General features: G+C 41.6%; 1 long non-coding RNA gene across 7 annotated transcripts in view; it reads left to right on the top strand.

Moving 5' to 3' along the window:
• Window positions 1-16,547, top strand: part of LOC121016259 (uncharacterized) — a 249,064-nt gene extending 232,517 nt beyond the window's left edge. For 5 of the 7 annotated variants that reach the window (XR_005784185.1, XR_005784184.1, XR_005784190.1 and 2 more), the window contains 3 exons: window positions 3,411-3,620; window positions 5,421-5,575; window positions 6,818-10,791. This is a non-coding gene — a long non-coding RNA (uncharacterized LOC121016259). Of the gene's footprint in view, window positions 1-3,410; window positions 3,621-5,420; window positions 5,576-6,817; window positions 10,792-16,325 lie in introns of those variants that run through there. The other 2 variants (XR_005784186.1, XR_005784187.1) reach the window with 2 other exon arrangements.
• Window positions 16,548-17,031: the final 484 nt, after the last annotated feature.

Raw genomic sequence — 17,031 nt, 5'->3', positions numbered from 1 at the left:
TGCTCTTGAAGGCAAGAAACATGTCTATTTTATCTTTGTTTGTATCTGCAACATATTAGGTACACAGCAAATTATCTGACTCTATCAATTAATGAACAAACAAGAATGGATAAAGAAAGTAGATGTTTTTGTAAGGCGCTCAAGGAAGATTTATAGAACATTTTGGAAATAGGCCCACTTTGTTTCCGAAGGAAATTTTACTTTCAAATTAAAAAAAAAAAAAAATTTACCCAAATGAGATTTTGGGGGATTTCATGTGATTAACTCTTTACATTATCTTGTAGTAATTATACAGAAATCTCTATTTATGTAAACATGGTGAATGCATCATAACACTAGAATAAGTGTACAAATACTGCATGTCAAATTAGGTTATAATCACTTTCAAGGGACGTGATTTCCTAGTTAAACAGATTCGTTTACATCTTGTGAAATAAAAAATAAGTGAAAATAACTATATAAAATCAGGCTTACAGCTGGACAGATCTTCTTGGCAATGGTCCAGGCATTGAGCGGGGGGTGTTGTCGGGGGTGGGGAAAGCCCCTCCAGCTGAAGGATTCTCAGGAAGACCAAGATGACTCTGTAGGCTCGGCCCAGAGAGGGGCCTTGGGCTGCTGTCCTGACTGCTGTCTGTCCCTGGCTGTCTGTGGGGAGGTGGGCTGTCTTCACATTTCAGATGAGACTCTCTACTGGGAGGGGTTTGGGAAGGGGTGGGGGAGGGAATGGAAAGTTGCTTGGTAGAGGAGAAAATGAAGTCAGTTCAACATTTCACCCATAGGTAAAAAGCATAACACAATAAGTCAGGGACCCTCTAACTAAAAAGCGAATAGTTGAAGTAGCATTGGAATCATAGTTTAGAGTCAGAGTTTGAGAACCATGGATCACCTGGTACCGTGCTCGTAATACAGATGGGGAAACCGGCCACGAGGTGAGAGGCAGCATGAGAGGGAGACCCATAACTCGTCTTCCCAAATCTGGCACTTATTTATGAGGTGACTCAAGCTCACCCTTTCAATGAGATGACTTTTGAAAAGCTGCTCATTTTGTTGCATATTTTGGAGAAATACATTTCACGTTGCCCTGACTTAGCCAACACTTTCTGCAGTGCTGCCTTATTTCAGTGGCAGAAAGGCATGTTCCGAACCTCGGCCAGACGTGGCATGTAATACGGTGGCATTCTCTATGGCTGATCATATATAGTTTGCCTTTCCCTAAGCTTTGGTAAGCAGGGGCTTTGGTTACCTTTTCACTGTGTCCCCATCATATTCAACTGCTACTTATTTTTGTTAATTACAAGGAGTCACCAAAGCCATGATTTTTTTTTTTTTAACTCATGAATTCTGACTTGGATATAGCTCCACATTTCTGCAGTTCAGTAAATTTTTTTGTTTAGTTGATACTCATGTTTGTTTACAATGTTCATTGAACACTTGTTCTATGCTGTACTACGTGTACATTACCTTCTTCTCGTGTTCCGTTGGTTGAATTGTCCTGAGCAGGGCTTGGCAAACTGTGGCCTGTGAGCCAGATCTGGCCTACTGCCTGTCTTTGTAAATAAAATTTTATTGGAAGACAGTCACACTCATTTGTTTGCATATTGTCTATGGCTGTTTTTGCACTACAACGGCAGTGCTGAGTAGTTGGGATGGAGACTATATGGCCCATAAAGACTAAAATATTTGCAATTTGGCCCTTCACAGACTATTTTGCCAACCATGGTCTTGAGTGTGAACACTCAGTTATCTGGCTGGCTTCATAAGACAGCCAAATAAAATAGATGACACTAAATTAGCCACCCTGAGTGCTTCTCACTCTCAAGCGTTTGTGGCCACGAGTCACAACCATGGCACTAGGCAGTGAGGAGAGACCTGGCAAAATAGTCTCCTAAGAAATACAAGCCTTCTCCACATTCATTTATTTTCAAGCCCTGTTCCTAGAACCATCCCTAATCTGTACTAATACCACAAACTTGTAGCTTTTGCATTACGAATTTATTGTTATTTCTTTTACCTCCTTTTTTTTTCAGGGAAAAGGTAATTAGGCTATAAACAGAGGCCTGACAACTAATTTCAGTCAAGGCAAAATTAATACAAAGCAAGCAGATAATTTCAGTCACGTGAAATTAAAATAGATATTTTTTAATGACATTCTAAGAAAAATCCAAGTCTATTTTTTTCCCTTTGTTTTCTCTTACCTCACCCAGTTCTCATGCAATCCCCTACTTGTGCAGGTAGTGACATGTGCTAATTTAGGTGAACTACCAGCCCACGGCTGTAGCTGTCCTCACGGCTCCTTCTTTCTGTCCTCGCTGTTGATCTTTGCATGGAGACCTGCTTCTTCTCTCTCCTTCTCAGGGATTCCTGCACACAGAAAAGACAGGACATTTGAGGGAAAGGTAGTCACTGCCCACCCCTTAAGTTTCTAAATTTTCATGGACATTGATAAGAGCCCATTCGCTAAATCTGTTTTGGAACTTCAAGAATGTAAAGGTTAGTGCCACCGTGGGTGTGTGGGTGTGTATTTCTGGGGGGAGAGTCCAAGCTTGCTGTGTTCTGTCACTCCAAGAACATATTAAATATGCATCTCAATGTCAGCAGCACCTTGAGATGCTATCTCCAAAATTATCACCTGCCTTCTGAAAACCATAACCCTAACAATATTGATTGGTTAAAAGGCAGGATCTGAAGGAATGAGCCAGTGTCTCTGTGAATTATCCTAATCAAATAAGGTTAGTATTAACCTAGATACTCACTGATCTGCCAGTATTTGGTTTGAAATGTAGGCATCTCAACTGAAGTTATGTGTTTCATTCTTTTGAATATTTCTCCCAGACATTTAAATACATTACCACTAAGCCAGAACCAAGAAAAGCATAAAAAGCATTTTAGGGAATAAATTCAGCAAGTTTCCATTTGTACCAGATAGTAAAATTGTTGACATGCATTATGAGGCATGTGTATTTTTCAGCCTGTCAGGTCTCAGTCACGTGCTCCAGGTGGAATATTTTGGCTGCTAAGGGTTACGCAGGAAGGTCTCAGACCACGTAGGTAGTAGTGCTTCCTGATGAAAAGAGAATTTCCAAGTCACCTGGCTAGCTATTTAGGCAAGTCAGAAGAAAAGCTTATTTCATTAATTATGCTATAAATGTAACTTCAATGAAGGGTAGCCAGCTAAATATAAGATTAAAGAGCTGGTAGGGATTCTCTCCATTGAAGTGTTGAGCTTTACGCAGTTTTATTTAGAGGCACTTCCATTACTAAGGAGGCTATGAGTTGATCGACTGTGTCTTAGAATTAACCACAGTGGTGAAAACACAAATTGCAAACCAGCATGAAGTCACAAAGGGAAGGGAGAAGAGAGAAGAAGTTAAAGTCGGGGACTCCCATGTACTCTCTGTTTTCCTTTACAGGAATAAGTGTCGGACCAGCTGCCTGGAGTCCGACGTTAGCCGGAGCGAGCCTAATTACCGGTAGGCAAGAGGGCCCGATGCAACAGCGTGCTACACACACAGCCTTCCTCTCTGCTCTCATTCGCTTCTGGTTTCAGAGGAGCCTGGAATTTTGTTGGAGGCAAACAATTGCGTTCCCTCTGCTCGATATGCTAGGATGAAATATGATTGGTAAGGAAAGAGAGGACCTGGCCCGGAAAGTGTCTTGGCCACAAATTATTTGTGTGGGCACCAGAGGAAGGTCCCAGTGCTATACTGTGTGGACAGAGGGGAGGAGGCCACGAGGGCTCGGAGCGGGCTTAGCGCCACCACCAATTCTGAAGCCTTTTGTGGGCACCCCTCATTCCCGCCAGAGACTGTCAGCCCCAGCCTCGTCAGCGTTCCCTTTGTGCTTCCCAGTGGAGAAGGCAAGTGCAGATCAAAATTAAGCTTTAATCCTCTCAGAGACTAATACTACTGTTTTTTTGCCCCTTTTCCTGATTCCTTGACTGATGTCTCTCAAGATTCAGGGCTCAGAAAAATGTTTAAGTTTCCCACAAATGGCTGGGATGCAATTTTTTCACGAAAACACCAAATCACAGTCTATCGAAGGGTAATTCTTTGTACTCTGTTATGCACGTCTCTGTGTTTCCTGTGGTGACATCAAGACACTGTTGGTGACTAAATTGTTAAATAAACGCTGAAGATATTTAGCTTTTATTGGCGTTTCCTTTTCGGTTTGCCAATGATTCTACAACTGTTAGTTCTTTCGCTATTAGAAGATAAGCCCACAGCAGAGCAAACTTTATTCTCATTGCAGACATGAGGAAATAGATTCCACGGCAAAGATTTGACACAGGTTAGATGGCTGGTAGTTGCCAGATTCTTGACTAAAACTCCTAACTCTAGATTTGTAAGCATTATGCTACTGGATGGCTCTGCCCCCACAGGCCAGGGGAGACCATTCCTTCCCACCTCCAGGTTCAGTGATGTCATGTCAGTAGCTTGAAATTGGCCATGACAGCAGTGTTTACACCATGGAAATTGTCGAAAGCCACAAATCAGAGAGAGTTGGTTAGTCACCTCCCAAGGGAGTTGGCTGTCGACTATCTATCGGCATACCACCGGTTAGAAATCTGGGCACTTGGCAAAAAACTCTCATCCAGGTTTCTTCATGTTTAGGATATGTTCCAATGTGCTTGATTTGTACGACAGTAAGTTTCTTTGTAAAACCTTTTAAGTGTATCCTTTTGCAGTCTTTTGAAACTACGCTTAGGAGAACATCAAAGTATCTTCTTGGAGAGGGAGAGCGAGGTCTGGGAATAAAATTAGCTACTTGTTTAAGGCTATGGGTGTTTGTGAACATGCAAGTGTGCTTTAAATTACACATAATTTTAAACAACTGTAAAAAGAGTTTTAAAAGTTTAATGGTGCTGAACCACGAATAGGAATTAAAAATTGAAAAGGAAATACAAAACTATACCTTGTTTTTCTGCTTTAAAAAATAAGTTCCCTTCTCATTTGCAATTAAGATGGAGAATTTGCATAAAATGTGTAAAATTAGAGATAATTGAACTACAGTAGCTATAAAAGTAGCTTTTCCGCTTAAAAAATAAATCAGATGTCCACTAAAAGGGTGTAAGAGCCATGCCCCCCTCCCCCGCCTCCCTCTTGCATTTGGGTCTCTGGTATTTTTCACACTTTTATAGCTGGTTTTTATTGCCAAACAATCCTTGGAGTTTGTGGCAGTTCGGAGACAGCAGCAGGCCCAGGCAGGCCTGTTAACTCTGGCATGTTAAGGACCCTTCAGAAGATTTCAAATCTAGCCTCAGCACCCAGGTCAGTAGATCAAATCTAGGGAGACCTTAGGGAGGCTGCAAGTGGGGGTGGGAGGAAAAAGGGAACATGGGGAGAAAGGAAGACAAGAAAAGCCAAAGAACGGAAATGCCTTTAAAGTAAACATCAGTAGCTGTTTTTGTTTCCCCGAACCAGCATTTCCCCCAGGGAACCTCCAGCTGAACAGGGCCAGTCTGGAAAAGAGTGCGCCAATGATCAAAGTGGCCACATATGATGGTCCCAGACTGATGCCTGTGTTCCCACTGAAGGAGACTTTCTTCCCGGGATGAGATCCAGCCTCCACTCTGAAGGTAAGCTAGGCAGCAGCCCTGAGTCACTTCAGGAAACGCGCGCTAGGCCTATTCCTGATGGCCCCCAGCAGAGGTGGCCTTTGCCTTTCCCATGGGGGCCCATGGGGGTGACGATGCACCCGCCCACGGTGCGCTATTTATTTGATGCTCTCCAGAGCCGTTCGTAATATTCAGTGTTGGTAGGGTATTCTTTCCGTTTGCCTCATCTGTCCTCTTCCTCGAAACCATAAGCACTTCAAGGGCAGAGACTGCGCCTGTGTAAGCAGAGCACTGGGGGCGGGAGGGGAAATTTCACTGAGATGAAACGTGATATCGAAAGTGCCCACGTGGGGGAAAATGTTCAATTCTCAGAAATGTGACAAAGCTCTCAAAGTGGTACAAGTGGAAAAATGCTAGTTGTGGTTTTATACTTTCTGTGGCTGAGTACAAAAATCACAGTTTAAAAAAAAAATCATCATAATAAATAAAAACAAGGAAAAGCGGCCTCTTCAAGAGCAGTGAGATCTCTCAGACTAAGCCATTTTTTCTGTGACCCTCGAACATCTGCTCATGCCACACCTGTGCATTATGCAATGGATGCCAGGGCATCTAGGAGGTGTGTTAAAAATGTTTGTTGATTGGATTTGACATGCTTTACCCTGCGGAACCCAGAGCCTTCACGGTCAGCTCTGTCTGGAGAGGCCTTTCCAGCATAGATCTGTGCTGCTAACGCTCCTACTCCATCTACGTTCCATCTCTTTAAGATAAATAACAGGAAAGATCCTGCAGTTCCCTTAGCTCGTACCCTCTCTTTGGAAGTTATCAGCTGCTTTGATATTAGGGAATAAGCTTATTGATTTAGTACCCCTGCGTGGTAGTTTGCTTGCCTTCAACTTGAGGCATCCTGGAGATGATACGTCAACTCATAGTAGCAATTCTGCTGGCATCAGAGGCCAGTGGGGGAGAATACTGGCAGGATGCAAATATTCTGAATCCCAGCAAAACTTTACTACCCAGAGAGCTGTCTTCTCCATTTTTCCATCAGGCCAACCTAGATGTGCTCCCCGTTAGCCATGGGTATGTCCATTTTACTTACACCATGGCATGTCCATTTCCCAAAGAGAATCAACATAAACATAAAATTATTTTTACATATTCCATTTCCCATGTGAAGGTAGGCGGCTAGAACCTGATTCATATTTAATAACACATATAACTACTGTGAATGGTGTACACTCATTCTTTATGTACTCCAACCCAAAGTTCTTAGCACGCCAGGGTGAAGAAGTTCTGGAAGTGTTCTGTGAAGTTGCATCTTGAAGAATGAGGAATGCAGAGGGGCCTCTCAGACCACAGAGGATGGCAGTGCTGGGAATGACGTCTGGAACTGGTCATTGGCACCCGAGGGTGGAGAGAGCTGGAATCCACGCCACCATTCCCTTCTTTGTGCATGTTGAGACCTCCTGTGACTTCAGAATCTTTGTCAGCATAGTGTTACAAGAAGCAGTTAATTGAGGTTGGCCAGAGCAACAATGCTTCTTTGGCACTCTTGGTATTTATCGTAGGAGAGTATGGTAAATAGTGCTGCAAGTAGAATGTGCCACTTTCTGGATTATTTTCTTCTAGTTGATGAGTAGGATCTCTTCCAAACCTTGGGAAAGACTTGTGCTTTATAGATATTTTTTTTCTTCCTAATTATATTCCACTACCAGCTTTTCAGCCTGTTTACATGGGTATGTAAAAATACAGAACTAGCTTTCATTTAAAGCTAGAAAAAAAAAAAAAAAACAAAAAGAAAAACATAAAAGTAAAATACGTACTATAGGATCTTCAGAGCTCCTGCCAGTGGACCTCAAACTTGGATTTCAGTTTTTTAGCTCTCTACAAAGAATGGCCTTCACAAGCCCATCCAGTGACTGCAACAACAAAGACAGGGCCCCACAATACTTGAGGTCATCGAGGGGCATCGTGGCACATTTGGGGCCACCTTAACTTCGTCTCTGCGCTCAGACTGTCCTTGAGTAATCACTGAACTCCCTTTCTGTCCCGTGGGAAATGACACCTTAACGCCTTCTTTCCAAATAGGAAACTTCCACCTTCATGGAAGCGATATCAATTCTACTCAAGGTAAATTCTATAATTTTTCAAAAGTCTTTTGTTTAATATGGAAACTTCAAGCAGAGGACCCAGGGCATTTTCTTTCATCAACGTGATTCTAATTTTATCAGAGCACTAAAAAGAAATCTACTTGGCTTTTTCTTGTCCAGTACTCCACTTGCTCTGAAGCACATTCAAAAGCCACCTCTCTGATCTGAAGACGTCTCCGCAGAATTATGTAATTGGACCAACGGTTGCCGGTTCCCCACACTCTTGCTACTTCGCATTATTGCAGAGCAGACTACTGTTTTGCAGACCTTCCTTATTGCGTAAATGGCTACATTATCACTGTGTACACATTAGGACAAGCAAATGGGCCCCTTAAGGCAAATAAGGGTTCAAATAACCCAGACAAGGTAGCCCAACTGAATTGAGGATTCACCCTTGTTACAACCTCATTGCTTTATGGCACATGAACTAGTGGAAGGGACAGACTGCTTCAAGTGTGTTTCTACTGATCCTGCTGGCAAATCACAGCTTTATTACAGTAATGAGCCTGACCATATTTCTGTGCTTATGCATATTAGGCACCAAATGTATTTTCCGGCCTGCCAGCCTGTGGTAGTAACTAACATGAGCAATTTGTCCTGGGTTGCAGTGTGTGTGCATGCATTAGGTATGAGCATGTTAGTTGCTTTGGGGTATAAAATACTACATGTTTCATCATGCGTATTTTTATATGCACAACTTAACTGTATGCAAAATAGCTTGGCAATTAACCAACACAACTTATTAGTTTACTACAAGATTATTGCATAAATATGTGAACTGGGGACAGCCACAATTTCAATTTGGCAATATTAAAAATTTTGTTGGATTATTAACTATCTGAAGAAATATCTCCCCCCTCTATGGTATAAGTGTTAAGGTTCTTTAAAAAAATATCTTGATTCTTCTCCCATTTTCATTTCCATAAATAACCCTGAACGGGACCCTTTTCGGGAGGCTGTGGGATTTGAGCCGGTGAATTCCCCCGTACTCATTGTGAGCTGACATTTGGCCTTTGACCCCGTGAGCTTTCAGGCCAAGGTGAATTTGCGATTTCTTCCTCAGGATCACATTTTATGTATGCCAGTTATTGGGTCCAGGATTATTAAAAAGGAACATCAGCATACTGCAGCTCAACCGCTAAGAACAGTTATATGTTTCGTCTTTCTGTTGACCACTGGGATTGTAGAGCTCAGTGCTGTTGGCTTGTGTGACTGCCTTGGAGGCGTACAGGACTTACTCCAAAAGTGCAGACACACGGAACCACCTCTCCCTGAACTCTTAATTAAAATGAACTCTTTCTCCCGCTTCGCTGCAAAACAAAGAAACGAACAAAACATTAAGTACGGAATACAGGATTGGTACAAAATAAAGGGTTAGCTTGGTGGGAGGCTGCTGCCAAGGGAATGGCTGCTCTTGCTACTTCCGCACGTGTCACATGTCGTAAGGTGTCAGAGAATTACTTTTTTCCTCCATTCAGGTTGGATTTATGTAAATGACTGCACAGGACAGGTGCCTTTATTTAGTTGCTACTAAAGCCGGAATCATGTTGTACAAGAGCTGATAACATGAAATAACACGAAATAAGTGGGCTTATCCCTTCTGAAGCTTGTTTTACAGTACTGGTATTTCTCTTTAGCAAATCCTGCTGCGTTTTTAAGTAATACGATAAAACAACATAAATGTCTTTGTGGCTAAAACTGATTGTTTCAGGAGGAACATGGCTGTTTTATTCTTGTCTTTTATCTCCTCTACACTGAATTTTTGAAAACATGACCAGCTCTCTGGCCTGTGTGTATATAAATAGGCTATTTGCGTAGAGACCCCACAATTATTCATGCATCAAAGAGAGGGAGAATGGGAGGGAACCCCCTGCTGATAATAGCAGCACCCCAAATCAATATAAAACCAAGACCGAAATGTGCCTTTTGCAGTCCTGTCACAGATTAATATGGTTCATGATAGATACTTAGTTCTCTGACAGTTTCCCCTGCACCTTCGCTGGGAAGTTGATAGAAATTACTCCAGCTGAATGCTTAAAGCAGATGTTATCCCATTAATTAGCTCTGGACCCGGGTACACTCGAGACTTTCCCATTTTCAGGCCGAAAGGAATTGGTCCCAGTGAGCGTGCTCTATATCCACATTTAGTATCATCTCATAAACAGCAGTGAAAACACAGCAGGCCCTTGATGAAGATACATTAGCTTATTTCTAATTTAAAGTTATGTTGCTTAACCTTAATGTAATTGGTCACCGGTGGCCAACTGTTTGTATAGTGTGTTGATGACCAAAGAGATGTAATAAATTATAAAACTCTGCTTAAATGGAGGGAACGACTGTTTTGTTAAAAGCTTTGCATGTAATAATGGTAAAATAATTACACCTCAAGCCGAATAACTGTGAAGCTGTTAATACTAACAACAGAGTTGTTCTCAGGATAGCTCGGTTCATCCCCATTTAAAACCAGTACGTGAACCTGGCTCTTGTATTTAGCAAAAGAGTAACTTTGAAAGTTCAGTCTCACCCTGATTAAAATGAATGGGTAAGTCGTCCTGTTATCTTAGTTGGGAATGATGGTGATGGGTAGTAGGGTGGTGGGGTGAATTAAAATAACCAATTGCTATGGTTAACTAGGAGACAAAAAGCACAAACCGGTTCGTAGTCACTGCCAGACACGTCTTTAAAGAAGACTTGATTAGCTGGTGGAAAAACTGGGATAATCATCAAATATGAAAGTAATTGACACAACTTTAATGTTTAACAATGAATAGCCCGCCAGAGGCAAAATAAAGGGAAACGGTCTTCTTTTCTCAGAACAAGTTCTGACTTAAAATTTCTTAGGCCAAACACAGAGAGCGATTGCTCGAGGTTTGTGAACTACAATTCCAAGATTATAATTAAAGTTATAAATATGGTTAAAATGAAATCACACGATTAACAATATTCAATCTATCAGGGGGTAATGATATTCATTCCATAGGTTTTCTGTATGTCACTGTGAAAAATCTAGTCCCCCCTCTCCCTGTTAAAGGCATGTGACTTACTTTGAAACGCAAAAGTGAAATAAACAGAATCGTGCTTCTGTCTGGATATGCGCTTTTTTTTTTTTTTTTTTTCTGCCCTGGTTGGACTGTGTTCACTAGCTTCGCTGTAACAAGTAAGAAAAGTAAAGTTTTTGCTTTTCTCGAAAGATTGTCCTTTTCTCTAAATATTTGCATTCTGAATTTGGATCACCTCCAAAGGGTACTCGCTTCACAATAGAGAAAAAGCACTTCTCTCCCTTCTCACATTACATTTCTTAGAAGGACCTTCGAATAATTTAAACTATTTACAGTACCTCCAGGTCATTATTTCCCCTGACTCCACTGAAATACCTTGGGACACTATTTACGGCTGACTTTCTGAGTTACCCCACAGGATCAGTTTACAAAATGAGACTTCACCATGTGAAAGTCATTATTTTGTTTAACACAACTCGCAATGTTAAGGGATTCCACCCCCCTTTTCTCTTAATTTGCCACTTTCACACAAACGCTGTCATAACTGGTGGTGTCAGTTATGAAAACGTCAGCAGCTCAGATATGAAGAGATGTACACTTCAGGGCCAATATATCAGTATTATTTGGGGCTAATTCATAAAATCAAAGATATCGATCTGAAAACAACAGGAGAATTAATAGATTTATTTTTTCTTCCAGGAAAACAAAGCGGGGGGACTTCCTATGCAATGAACAATTCTGCATTATGGATAATAACCTAACAGACACTTCCAAGCAATCAGAGGACAGTGTTCCATGCCACGAAGACCACGGTGCTAATTGAAGCTGTAAAAGGGGAAGTCCCCAAGTTTGTACAGAAAACAGTTGTGCTCTGGGAATAAGTTCAGAGCTACCCTTCTTAATGGTAAAAATGACTCTGTGGCTGTTCCAACTAAAAATCAATGTGGCTCACAATTTTAATAAGGAACATGAATCTGAAAACGTGTTTAGTATCAGGTTATATAAACACACCCTAATGAGATACCATAAAATCCATCACATTAAAGGCTGGTTTCCTGCAAGGTATATTAGCTAAAAATGCTCCATATATTAGGTCAGTATACAACGGTACACATAATAAAGCAGCTCTGTCAAGATAAGATGCATGTTTTGCCCCTTAAAACTGTTATGTTTTGCACATTTTATAAGGTTCCTTGAATACATGAATAAGATAAGTTATTCCCATCTCTTTCTTAAGCAATCTCAGAAATGGCTCTGACCTGAAATTGGAATTCTTGTAAACACCCATCCGAAGAAAATGTGTGCGGCTCTGTCTTAAAGAGACGGTACATGTTTAATTATCCCAACTTCTTCTAGCAGAATACTATTAACGTGCACATTAGCATCATCTCATTGGCTCATCGTGCGGCTCCGCCTTAGGGGCAACAGTAGGAGCTAATCTTATTGCTCCCATGCGCATAATAATGAAATTTGGTCTTGTCTCAAGGCAGCGTTCTTTGGTCTAAAGTACAGCTGGAGACATTACCGTTCTGGAAAATTTCTGACCGATTCCTTGTCAAAGATAAAGAAATAAAATAAAATATAGTCCCAAACAACGACTGTGAAATATACTGCTTTTACCTTGAGTATCGAATATTCAGCGATTAAAGATATGGACGACTTCATGTTTGAATAAAGACAGGAGTGGAAGCTACATTAGTAGATACCCATGTTTGTATACATACCAAGGAGCACACCCCACATGTAAACTCCAGATAATCAGCGGATACCAATGCAAGTTCTGCTTCTGAACGCTATCTTCGGCTGTGTATAGGTGGGTTACAAAGAAAGCAAAACCATAGAGAGAACCCTTTTCCTCGTGTCTTTTTCATCTGTTTGCCAAGAAACAATGACAAGATCTCATGGAATATAAAATACCCTTGCCTTTTTGCATGCAATGTTGGAAAGCTCTAATAAAAGAAATATGCATACACCGCCTAGCACACACAGAAATACATGTGAATTCAAGGCTACTGAATTAAGGGAGGTTGTTCCAACATTTCCCCCACTGTCCATTATTTGTATTCAAGGTTTTTGAAATGACATTGTAATCTGATGATGCACCAGCCTATTATATTGTCTAGCAGGACAAATATCCTTGCGTTTTCTCTGTAGAACTAACACAATTTTTCCATGTCAGAGGTGCATAATATCCTGGCGGTCATAAGGAATGATGCTATTAATCCTCTTGGGCAATCTCCAGGTCTGATTATTAGGGAAATAAATTTGCATGCTGCATATGAGCTAGGTGAATCACCGAGAGCACAAATTATATTTCCTGACAGCAAGTTAGAGGATGGAGCCGTGTCGCTTTTTTATCTTCCCCCCCCTCTGAAAGCTATAGAATTTCAATTCATTACATGAGATTGGTTAGAATTCAAGTCTCTTTTTAAGTTGATATTAAGTTGAGTCTGTTATCTCTGTGAAGGCTGGTAGGTTCCCCAGAGTATCCACCTAATCACTACTTAAAAAAATCGAAACGTATAGTTAGTGTCATGATTTAGGTACCCGAGCTCCTTTATTTATCAGCACAGAGTGAGATAATTTCAATTTGAGCCTCCATAGCCCTCATGAATTTAACTGACTTGAAAGCTTTTCACCCCTGCTCCCTTTCTCCCCCCCCCCCCCCGCCGCCTTTTGTTGCATATTGTAATAATAGTTATTCTGGGCACCTTCCTTTCTGCCATGCCAAGCATTGCACTAGGTTCCTTCCTCCATCGGAGAGACTCGATTCCCGCCAGCCAAGCTTGCGCACACAGCCCCGACTTCTCTCTCCACATCTGACTGCCTCCTCTTTGCCAGCAGTACTGCCAGACGTGTCTGCATTCAACATCCATGATGAATGTATTTTTATTATTTCCAGGGGTTGGCATCTGAGAAACCTTTTTGCATTATTAAATTTGAGCAGGGAGAATGATAGCAAATAAGAGCATAATAAATTGCTTTCTGTCCTAATGTATTAATTAAGCAGACATTTATTATAATGGTTGTTTTATGGACCCATTGTAAAAATGTATGATTGTGTGGTGATACTCTTAGCTGGAGCCACATATGGTGACTCGGGTGGATGGGTGGTGACGTTTGTCAGATTGGAAAGGGTTCACCAGGTCTGGTCTGCAAATTCACGAGGAAGCAAAGGGGCTGGTGAAACAGGATCGCTAGCATGCAAGCAGGTCAGGAATCCTTTTATTATTATCGTGGTTACGTGTAAAAATAAAAAAGGCACATAGCACCCACAGTAAATGCCTTCTGTTGTATAGTGCTTTATGGTTTTTAAGCTACATTTACAGATGAACGCACCACAAAAAGATACACTAGATTATAGAGCCTTCCTTCAATTCAAAAATGTGTCTTATTACCATTGTTTGAAACAGAAATACGTGTACGCTTTGGAATAATAAGAATAGTGGCAAATCCAGGAGGCAGACAATTTTGGAACACGTAAGATCTAAGTGTTTTAGATTATATTTATCTATTCAGAGCGAATCCACAGTGGCACAGCTCAGAGGGTTCTATCGTGGCCTTCTGATTACTTGAGCCACGGGTAATTGTCAGAAAAACAATTCTCTCTTTACCTCGCTTCTCCACGGTGGGTTAAGTGATTCATCTACCATTTTTTTTCCAAATAAATAAACAAATAAATAAAAGGTTCCAGCAAATTCTTCCATCACTTTGCTTTCCCATGCAGTCAGTATGGTTCCGGTACAGTCATTTTCAGAACAGAAACACCTACCATATCACAGGTGTGCTTTGTAGGCACATGGCTTGTGATTCTTCATAGTCAGAAAAATATTCTCTACACTTAAGAAAAGGAAGTAACAGTTGGAAGGAATTCAGGGAATGTCCATGGGGAGGGGCGCCTGGAGTCTCAGGGGCTGCTTCCTGTCCCTCACGTGGGGGGCTACTTTTGACTTCAAGTAGTAGTGTCTTTCAGTACTGTTTAGCTCCTGCCTGATACTGGACATTGAAGCTGGTAATTAGAGTTGATTTGTAACCAGCTCAGAAAAGGACATGAGATTAGAAGCTAAAAACGCCTACAACCAGTTACTGCAAATAACGCAAACCAAACCCATTCCCGGAGCTCTCCTAGACCCCTCTCCTCTGGAGTTCAGACCTTGCGCTGGCTGCAAAGCAGGTGTCAGAACCACTGGGGAGGGGAGAAGGAGAGATGGAGAAGGGACGAGGCTGGAATATATTGATCACCGAGCACATAGGACAGGCCTTGAGCCTGACCGCTAGACAACCATGGAAAAGAACCGTAGAGGCCATGCAAGGTGCATCCATGAACCGGTAGCCAAATGACACACAATCCTGAAAAAACGCTGCCTCCCTCTGCATGATGTGAAAATAGTCACTCGATTCAGTAAAAACACGCCAAGTTGATGAGAATCTTTATATTTAGAAAGTGATAAAATCTGAGCGATCTGAGTTTGCTGCTCTCATACCTTTTGTTCAGATATTATGTACAGGTTAGAGAAGGAATTTCCATTCCTTAATGGAGAGCACCCGGCTAGGCACCTTGTTTATGCTATTTTCCATGGTCCACCCATGGCCTTACATAGAGAGAAGGAGCGTGGGTTTATTTCAGGTGTGAGGATGCCGAGGTCTGAGCAGTTAAGTCAAAACCTAAGTGCAGAGCTAGAAGGTAGTGGAGCTGGTGTCCCCATATGGTTCTGATGCCTGAAGTCTTGTGTTTTTATTCCTGGGCCAATGTTTCTCCTAGAGAGAGGGAGAGAGAAAAGGGAGAAGGAGACATGGGAAGAGGGAGGGAGAGAGAGAAAGAAAAAAAACGCTGGGAGGAGAAGAGGGACAGAAAGAAGGAGGAAAAGAGAGAGAGAGAGAAAGAGAATTTGAGTCTTCTAAATGAAAGGGAGAGGGAGGTAAATTTGGTATGTTTTTCATACTTCTGCTCCAAACGTGAGCCTGGGTGCTCTGTCTTTACATCTACAAGAATCGCATGTAAACCGTTTCTCTCTGCTCTTGAGAATTAAAGGAAAGAGCTGGTCATCGCCTTTCTCAGAAGCTTTCTCAGGCACAGAGTCTATGAAGCTGCACGTCTCTGGATGATGCTATTTGGACCCAGACAGAGTCAGGTGTAAATTAAATCTTGATCTTTAGTAGCTATTATGTCTTCGAGAAAGCCGTTTACCCTTTTGAGTGTTCAATTATTATTATTATTATTGTTATTATTAATATTATTACATTTAATAGACTCCATTGTAAAACCTCATGAAGCACAGTAAATTCTTCCAGGTCTCTGGTCAAAATGCAAATTTGTATAGTCCAGACCATAAACCAGGCAGAATCCAATCCTCCTAGGTCGTTAATCGGCCCAGCATTAAAACAGTACACTGATTGGCTGAGCCCAACACACTGAGTGTAAAACTCAGCGCTGAGAGTGGCAGTGATTAGCCTCTCGCCGTGATTGTGTGGAATCTGATAACACCTTCTACTATAATCATGGTCATTTCCATGTCTACATTTGTCCCGGCTGGTGCAGTGAACAAGAATTTTTACTTCCATGTTTTCCCACGAGTCCCATAATTACTCCAAGAGAGAAACGGTACTTTCATTGACATTTTACAGATGTGGAAACAGTGGCAGAGATTTGGAAAGACCTGCCCAATGCCACCACTAAGTAACAGAACAGGACCTGAAACTCAAGGCCTTGGCCCTTTGTGGTACACTTTCAGGTACCAGCATTTTGGATCTTGAACCTTAAGCTGAGGAGCTTAGAAAAAAAAGAAGAACGACATATTTTCTGCCACGTTTTTCAGCCAGCGTGAGGAACTAGAGAACACCGAGCTTTGTGTAGGGTCTGGATCCACAAGGTAAGTTGATTGATATGTCTTTAAAAATTGCACAATTATCACAATGCTAATGCCACTTACATTTATATAGGGCTTGGATTCCAACCATAGCGCACTTGTCCTGAAAACAAAGGCTAGCTTTGCAGGATTTTGCCCAGGGCCCTGGCATCCACTGGGGAGATGGCAGTCTCCGGTTAGCTTCAGTGCAGTGACCTATCATGACAAAAAAGGAATTTCACACAGCCCAAGCCTCTGACAAAACAGCTCACCTTTCAGGGAAAATGTAATATTTTCTGATAAGCAGCTTATGCTAGTTTTCTTAGCAAATAGCCCGGAAGCGTTTCTGTCTGTGGCATTTCTAGATGTGATAAGTTGAAGGGACCCCTTCTGACCATGCCATAGTCAGGCAGGCCCTTTTGGTTCAGGGGACAGCTATTTGGAAAGATGTAAACATGTGGCAATTTGAAAATGATATAAAGTAA

Source organism: Herpailurus yagouaroundi, unplaced genomic scaffold, assembly GCF_014898765.1.
Source record: "Herpailurus yagouaroundi ecotype Mexico unplaced genomic scaffold, PumYag 210, whole genome shotgun sequence".
Lineage (NCBI taxonomy): Eukaryota > Metazoa > Chordata > Mammalia > Carnivora > Felidae > Herpailurus > Herpailurus yagouaroundi.
Note: the sequence above shows the minus strand (reverse complement) of the source record. Positions and strands in the feature narration are given on the sequence as shown.